Raw genomic sequence first — 9,450 nt, 5'->3', positions numbered from 1 at the left:
ACAGGCTCCAAGTCCCACTGTGGAGGAGTAGTTTGAAAGGAGCCTGGATCAGACCCACTTGCTGGCGAGCCCCCTAGGGAGGCAGGAGGCAACTGTAATGGAGACATTGGTGGTAGCCATTTCTGGGACCTCATTCTACCACAATAAAACTAGCACTGGCAAGCACCATCTTGGAATCCTCCCTCTAACCATTAGCTCTGGGGGTTTACTCACACACCAGTAAACTAGCAGCAGCCAAAAGCCCCACCCTCAGGCCAAACAGACAGCATGGTCAAGTGGGATTTATGCCAGGGATGCAGGATTCTTCAATATAGGCAAATCAAACAATGTGATACACCATATTAATAAACTGAAGAATAAAAACCATATGATCATCTCAATAGATGCAGAAAAAGTGTTTGACAAACTCAACACCCATTTATGACAAAAACTCTCCAGGAAGTGGGCATAGAGGGAAGCTACCTCAACATAATAAAATCCATGTATGAAAAATCCACGACAAACATCATTCTCAATGGTGAAAAAGTGAAAGCATTTCCTCTAAGATCAAGAACAAGATAAGAATGTCCACTCTTACCACTTTTATTCAACATAGTTTTACATGTTCTAGCCACAGCAATCAGAGAAGAAAAAGAAATGAAAGGAATCCAAATTGGAAAAGAAGTAAAACTGTCATTGTTTTCAGCTGACGATACTATACATAGAAAATTCTAAAGACACTACCAGAGAACTTCTAGAGCGCATCAATAAATTCAGTAAAGTTGCAGGATGCAGAATTAATACACAGAAATCTCTTGCATTTCTATACACTAACAACAAAAGTTCAGAAAGAAATTAAGGAAACAATCCCATTAATCATGGCATCAAAAAGAATAAAATACCTAAGGAGGCAAAAGACCTGTATGCAGAAAACTATAAGACACTGATGAAAGAAATCAAAGACAATACAAACAGATTCAAAGATATACCATGTTCTTGGATTGGAAGAATCACTACTGTCAAAATGACTATACTACTCAAAGCAATCTACAGATTCAATGCAATACCTATCAAATTACCAATGGCATTTTACACAGAATTACAAGAAAAAGTTTAAAATTTGTATGGAAACACCAAAGAACACAAATAGCCAAAGCAATCTTGAGAGAGAAAAACGGAGCTGGAGGAATCAGGCTCCCTGGCTTCAGACTATACTACAAAGCTACAGTCATCAAAACAGTATGGTACTGGCAGAAAAACAGAAATATAGATCAATGGAACAGGACAGAAAGTCCAGAGATAAACCCAAGCACTTATGATCAACTAATCTATGACAAAGGAGGCAAGAATATATAATGGAGAAAAGGCAGTGTCTTCAATAAGTGGTGCTGGGAAAACTAGACAGCTACATGTAAAAGAATGAAATTAGAACACTCCCTAACCTCATACACAAAAATAAACTCAAAATGGATTAAAGCCCTAAATGTAAGGCCATAAAACTCTTAAAGGAAAACACAGGCAGAACACTCTGACACAAATCACAGCAATATTTTTTTGATCCACCTCTTAAAGTAATGAAAATAAAAACAAAAATAAACAAATGGGACCTAATTAAACTTAAAAGCTTTTTCACAGCAAAGGAAACCATAAACAAAATGAGAAGACAACCCACAGAATGGGAGAAAATATTTACAAATTAAGCAACCAACAAGATTAATCTCTAAAATATACAAACAGCTCATGTAGCTCAATATCAAAAAAAACCCCAAACAACCCAATCAAAAAATGGGCAAAAGACCTAAATAGGCATTTCTCCAAAGATGACACACAGATGGCCAAGAGGCACATGAAAAGATGCTCAACATCATTAATTATTAGAGAAATGCAAATCAAAACTGTCAATACAATGAGGTACCACTTCACACCAGTCAGAATGGTCATCAAAAAATCTACAAACAATAACTGGCGAGGGTGTGGAGAAAAGGGAACCCTCCTACACTGTTGATGAGAATGTAAATTGGTAGAGCCACTATGGAGAACAGTATGGGGGTTCTTTAAAAAACTAAATATAGAACTACAATATGATCCAGCAATCCCATTCCTGGGCATATATCCAGAGAATACCATAATTCAAAAGGATACATGCACCCTAATGTTCATAGCAGCATTATTTACAATAGCCAAGACATGGACGCAACCTAAATGTCCATCAACAGAGCAGTGGATAAAGAAGATGTGGTTCATATATACGATGGAATGTTACTCAGCTATAAAAAAAAAAAGAACAAAATAATCCATTTGCAGCAATATGGATGGACCTAGAGATAGTCATACTGAGTGAAGTAAGTCAGAGAAAGACAAATATCATATGATATCACTTATATGTGGAATCTAAAAAAATGGTACAAATGAACTTATTTACAAAACAGAAATATAGTCACAAATGTAGAAAACGAACTTATGATTACTAGGGGAGAAGAAAGGGGATGGATAACTTGGGAGATTGGAATTGACATATACACACTATATATAAAATAGATAACTAATAAGGACCTACTGTATAGTACAGGGAACTCTACTCAATACTCTGTAACGACCTATATGGGAAAAGAATCTAAAAAAAAAGCAGATATCTGTATGTATATAACTGATTCACTTTGCTGTACACCTGAAACACAACGTTGTAAATCAACTTTATTCCAATAAAAAATAAAGAATAAAAGCAAACTATAGGACCTCCCTGGTGATGCAGTGGTTAAGAATCTCCCTGCCAATGCAGGGGACACGGGTTCGATCCCTGGTCCAGGAAGATCCCACATGCCATGGAGCAACTAAGCCTGTGCACCACAACTACTGAGCCTGTGCTCTGGAGCCCACGAGCCACAACTACTGAGCCCGCATGCCACAACTATGGAAGCCCATGTGCCTAGAGCCCGTGCTTTGCAACAAAGAGAAGCCACCACAATAAGAAGCCTGGACACCGCAACAAAGAGTAGTCCCTGCTGGCTGCAACTAGAGAAAGCCCGTGCGCAGCAAAGATGACCCAATGCAGCCATAAATAAATAAATAATGTCTACTTTTTTAAAAAAAACAAAACAAAGAACTCATACAATTCAACGTCAAAAACAAAACAAAAAAAAAAACAACCTGATAATAAAAATGGGCAGAGGACCTGAATAGACCTTTTTCCAAAGAGAATATACAGAAGGCCAACACATGAAAAGATGTTCAACATCACTAATCATCAGGAAAATGCAAATCAAAACCACAATGAGATACCACCTCACAACTGTCAGAATGGCTATCATCAAAAAGACAACAAATAACAAGTGTTGGTGAGGGTGTGGAGAAAAGGGAACCCTAGTACACTGTCGGTGGGATTGTAAATTGATACAGCCACTATGGAAAATAGTATGGAGATTCCTTAAGATTTGAAAATAGAACTGCCACAGAATCCAAAAATTTCACTTCTGAGCATTTACCCGAAGAAAGCAAAAACACTAATTTGAAAAGGTATTTGCACAGCAATATTCATTGCATTATTTACAATAGCCAAGATATGGAAGCAAGCTAAGTGTCCATTGACAGACAAATGGATCAAGATACAACACACACACACAGGAATATTACTCAGCCATTTAAAAACATGATATCTTGCCATTTGCGACAACATGGATGATCTAGAGGGTATTATGCTCAGTGAAATTAGTCTGACAGAGAAAGACAAACACTGTATATTATCACTACATGTGGAATATAAAATATGAAACAAATGAATGTAACAAGACAGAAACGAACTTGAAACGAACTTGAAATGAACAGAGAACAAACTAGTGGTTACCAGTGTGGAAATGGAAGAGAGGAAGGGCAAGATAGGGGTAGGGTATATAAGAAGTATATAAGTTTATATAAGAAGTATAAACTCTATGTATAAAATACATAAGCTACAAGGATATATTGTACAGCACAGGGAATACGGCTAATATTTTATCATAATTTTAAATGGAGTATAATCTATAAAAATCACTATGTTGTACCCCTGAAATTAATATAATATTGTAAATCAACTATACTTCAATTAAAAAATAAAGTTTTTTTAATTAAAAAAACCTTTTAGGTCTAAACAATAAAATACAGTGAGCGGAGCTTGTAAGGTTATTGATTTAAATAAACCAACTGTAAAAGAAAAAGACAAATGCCATATGATCTCAATTTTATGTGCAACCTAAAAAACAGGATAAACAAAACAAACTCACAGATACAGAGAACAAACAGGTGGTTGCCACAAGGGAGACGGTTGGAAAGCATGAGAAATAGGTAAAGGGGATTAAGAGGTAAAAACCTCCTGTTATAAAATAAATAAACCACAGGAATGTAATATACAGCATAAGGAATATGGTCAATAATACTGCAATAATTTTGTATGGGGACAGATGGTTACTTATCGTGGTGGTTATTTCACAATGTATGCAAATGTCAAATCATTATGTAGTACATCTGAAACTAACATAATATTGTACAAACTATATTTCAGTAAATAAATTTTTTTTAAAAAAATAATAAATAACACACAAAAGATGTCTTTTAGAAAAGGGTGTTAGGCAATGGTTCTACTGGGCTGAGTCTCAGTGCCCTGGGATTCATCCTCTTCTTTTACCTTAACTCTCCCAACACATATTATCTGACACATCATCAGACAGGGTATCTTATACCTCAAGGGAAATATGAGCTCACAGGTACTGCTGCAGAACAAATTCGTAATGTACAAATTGAGCAACTCTCCCAGGAGGCAGAAGAATAAAGAGATAGAAAATATGTAAGAGCATTTTAGATCTGTGGAAGAAGGGAAAACTGTCTATATCTGGATAATGGGACTTAGAAAGAAACACAAAAAATAAAGAGGAGAAAATGTTTGAAGAAATAATGAGGATAAATTTCCTAGAAATAAAGCTAGATCAAAGATCTGAAATTTAAAAGACCCACAGAATTCAAACAGAAGATATAAGGTAAAGTACACCTCTATCTAGAAGTGTAATTTAAGATTAGCAAAGACAAAGCAAAAATTCTAAAAGCATCTGGATTGAAGAAGATCACCTATAAAAGAATAAGAATCATATCGTAATTACACCTATTAACCCTAATACAAGGTACAAGAAATTAATGGAGCAGTTAAAGTACTGAAGAAAGATACATTCAAAACTAGATTTTTTCCAAGCAACCAAATTGTCATTCAAATATGAAGACATAATAAAATATTCTTGGGCACACAGTCTTCACTAGTTTTTTTTTTTGCTACACACAAACATAATAGTAAGATTGTGTACTTCTGAAACACATTCAGAAGTACAAGAAATATGGGAAATAATGTGTATCAAATTTCTTGGTAAGATATATTACTATCCAAGCAATTTTAAAGGACAAAGAAGAAGAGAATGTATAACTCTAATAAACTAGAAATAAAATTCTAGAAAATATCAATATGATGGAGCTGGTGGGGGAGACAAGAAGTGTAAGAAAGAATGTGAGTGTTCTCTTGTTAAGGGCAGTATATAAATATTGACATGTTTAAAGAATCAGTGGAGATAAATAAACATAAGTCTTATGATGAAGGCAACTACCTGAAGTAAAAAATATAGAATATCTTTTCAACAAGCAAATTCCAACTATCCAATAGAAGACAGGAAAAGGGAAAAAAGAGAATGGAGAATCTGAACCTGTTATTCTTTTCAGTTTATCTATCAGGTAAGTCACATAATTCTCCAAAGTCAAGAATACCTTCTCCTGATGTTAACTTCTAGTGGACATTTTGCTTTACTTTTTGTACTTAGGACTTTGATGCACCTAAAACTTTTGTATATGGAACCAGAGAAGCATCAAAGAATAAAAAAGCGCTAATGAAAAGATTATCTTATCCCTCCTGCTCTTCAGTGCCACCTTTGCCCTAAATCAAATGACCACATGAGTATTTTTTGGGTGTTCTATTCTGTTCGTGATACATGTCTATCGTGACACCAATATCATACTGCTTTAATTCTGTAGCTATGTACTGTAACAAACCTTGATATCTCCTAACCTTATTCTTAAAGAAAGTCTTGGCTATTCTTAGACCTTTGCATTTCCATATACTTTTTCCAATTAGTTTGTCAATTTCTACACACACACAAACACACACACACACACACATACACACAGAAACCTGGCATACTGATAGGAATTACATCTTTAAACTGTTGAGTCTTCCAATCCAGAAATATGATATAGGTATTTATTTGGGCTTTCTTTAATTTCTCTCAATATTTTTCATTTTCTGAGGAGAGCTCACAAATTTTTGCTAGATATAGTTCCATATAGTTGATTTTTTGAAAATTGAATAATTTTCTAATAAATTATTGCTGATATATACAATGTATAATTTTGTATATTGACCATATATTTGGCAAGCTTGCTAAATTAGCCTATTCTAAATAATTTATCTATAAAGTAATTTGGATTTTCTATGATGTATCAAGTGTTTGATTTCTTCTTTTATAGACATTATTCTTTTCTTTGTTCTTTATTGTGCTGGCTGCCTAGGCTCTTTAATGCAAATGTTGAATAGACAATGGTGATAGTGGATATATTTGTCTTGTTTCTTATTTCAAAAAGGAGACGTAGCTTTCAGTATTTCAACATGAGGGTAATGTTTCTTGGAGGTTACTTGTGAGTACTCTATCAAATTAAGGAAGTTTCATTCTATTGCCAGCTTTCCATGAGTTTATTATCATAAATATTAATTTTAATGGGCTTTCTGCATCTATGGAGATAATCTTATGATTTTCCTCCTTTGTTCTTTCATACAGTGTATTACATTGTTTGATATTTGAATTCTGAACCAGCCTTACATTTCTGGCACCAAAAAACAAAAAAAACCCACCTCTCCCCCCCCCCAAAAAAAAAACTTGGCCCTGATATAGTATCCTTTTTATATATTGCTGGATTCAGTTTTCTAACACTAATTTTGGATTTTTTAATCTATATTCATAAGTGAGATTGGCCTGTAATTTAACTTTTCCATAACGGTCGCATCAGATGATGTTATCAAGATTAAGCAGGTCTTATCAAATGAGCTTGGTCCATGACAGGGAGAATGCTTCATGCCACATGTAGGAGCCGTCAGCCACCGGCTGCCTGATGGCCTGAGCAAGCAGTACCCAGACATGCAGTGAACTGACTGACTGTTGATCTAGCTGGTGGCAGTGCATACCTGGCCAGATGGGTGCTGTGGGCTAGGACTGTGGGCAGGGGAGCTGGCCAGGCCACAGACAGTTGAGCATGCACTGTGACATCTTCTACTCTGCTCATCTGTATACATCCTTCAAAATAACAGCTTTTGCCTCAGTATTCCACGGTTTCTTTCCTCACAGAATCCAACAGAGTTGCAGTTCTGAGTAAAAAACTTCCAGCAGAGATGATGAAAATGACAAACTCCGTAACTTTCCAAGGTTACCTGCCAAACTGTCACTGAATTTACTGCTATATCCACTGCAAATCTCATTTAGCATCATGCTGTCTTGATATCCAAGTCCTTTCGTGTTAGTCAACATCAAGCCCACCTCTTTAATTCTGGGTGAATGTGGGCTGTGACCCAGCAGAGGACAGGCCCTCTCCCTGGTGAACAAGCTGTAGTGGATATCTATTGTGAAAATTATAAAATTACTCTTGGTTGGAAATATGAACTTGCCTTTGAGAGCAACAGCGATAAGAGATGAAAGTTTATTACTGAACTTGGTCATGTGTTCAGAGACAATTGTTGAGAGTGAAAACTTTCCATTCTATTTTGAATCCATTTTTGTGAAAGAGACTGTAAACAAGATAGAAACAAAGGAGCCCCATGGATGACAATATTTCTTGAACTTTAACCTCACAGACTAGCTGCAAAGCTCATGACACTCTATGATTTCTCTGGTTATTCTTGGAGAAGATAGCCCCTTCTTGTATATATCTCCTCATCTTTAAGTTATTTCTGAAGTTCTTAATGAACTTCTTTAAACAATCCCACGTTTTAGAGAAAGAATGAACTAACTGATGCTTCAACTATCAACTTTCTTCTTTTAAGCTATGTTTTTAATGCAGAATTTAGTTATGCAGGTAAATGCCTTTACTCGTGTTCAGTAGATAAAATGATAATTTCTAAAGAATATAGGAATGGAGTATCTGTTATATAAAAATGTCTCACCACTGACCTTTATTAGAGTGAAGGCAAGGGAGTGCTGTAGTTCATACTACAAAAAAACTGCCAACACTGTAAATTAAATGGGTATTCATTTTGGAGATTAATTGCTAAGTTATAGCGCTCAATTAAGTACCTTCCAGAATGTGTCACTAAGTTTATATATCAGTGTTTTTACTTTTGCTCAAAAACAGAGAAGCTCACAACTTTATATAGGTTAATGGAGAAATGTGTCTAATGTTAATATCTTGTCTCTTTAAGCAATGAGGTATCTTATCTAAAAAGCAAGTGAACTAGTTGTTATAAATGGCTTCCTACATAAAGATGCATTCATTATTAAAGAAATATTTATCTCTTGTTCAGTTATTGAAATTGGAAAATTGTACCTTTAATGGAAGCAGTAACTTATACATCAGTAGATTATTTTATGACTGGTTCAATGAAGAGTTCCTAGTCTACTATCAATTTACTTGAAGAATAATTAGTTTTGCAAATCAAAGGTGCTAGAACCAAAAGGAAAATTAAATACCCCAGACTTTATTTTAAAATTTTTTCAGAAGGTTAAAGCTACAAGATAGGTTTTAAATTTAAGTGAATTGATATTTGCTTTGTGGATTTTTTTAAAAACTGAGTTGGGAAGTTTTCGCTTTCCTACCTACTAGAAGAGACTGTGTAAAACTGGTATTGTTTCTTTCTCAAGTAATTAGTAAAACTCAGAGAAGCCACCTGAGCCTGGAGCTTTCTTTGAGTGAAGGTTTTAAATTACTGATTTTTTTTTTTTTTTAATTCTTGTAGCAGTCTTCTTCTTGTCTTGTTAAGTTGCGTTTTTCTAGTAGGTTTTCCATTTCATCTAAATTTGGTACTTCCGCATTTCTAGTAAATTGTCCATTTCATCTAAGTTTTCTAATGCATTGTGCTAATATTGTTCATAATATTTTTATGTCATTTAATGTCTGTAGGATACACAGTAAAGTCTCATTTTCATAACTACCTTATTGTTGCTCAATTTGGCCAATGTGTTTATTACTAATTATTCAAACCAGCTTTGGGCTTCAATAATCTTCTCTATTGTACATTAGGAAATGTTTTCATTAATATCTGCTCCAATTTTTATTATTTTTTCTTTTATCTTTGGGTTTCTTGTTTTTTCCTCTAACTTTTTATGCTTAAATCATTTACTTTAATAGATGCTTAGATCATTTACGTTTACATTTTTCTTTTATAATATATGCATCTAAGGCCATAAACTTCTTTGTGCAGAG

At 34.6% G+C, this 9,450-nt stretch overlaps 1 pseudogene; it reads left to right on the top strand.

The window, feature by feature from the left end:
- The first annotated feature begins 7,426 nt into the window (after positions 1 to 7,426).
- Positions 7,427 to 7,772, top strand: LOC116754999 (annotated as a pseudogene).
- The last annotated feature ends 1,678 nt before the right edge of the window (positions 7,773 to 9,450 follow it).

This window comes from Phocoena sinus, chromosome 6, assembly GCF_008692025.1.
Source record: "Phocoena sinus isolate mPhoSin1 chromosome 6, mPhoSin1.pri, whole genome shotgun sequence".
NCBI lineage: Eukaryota > Metazoa > Chordata > Mammalia > Artiodactyla > Phocoenidae > Phocoena > Phocoena sinus.
Note: the sequence above shows the minus strand (reverse complement) of the source record. Positions and strands in the feature narration are given on the sequence as shown.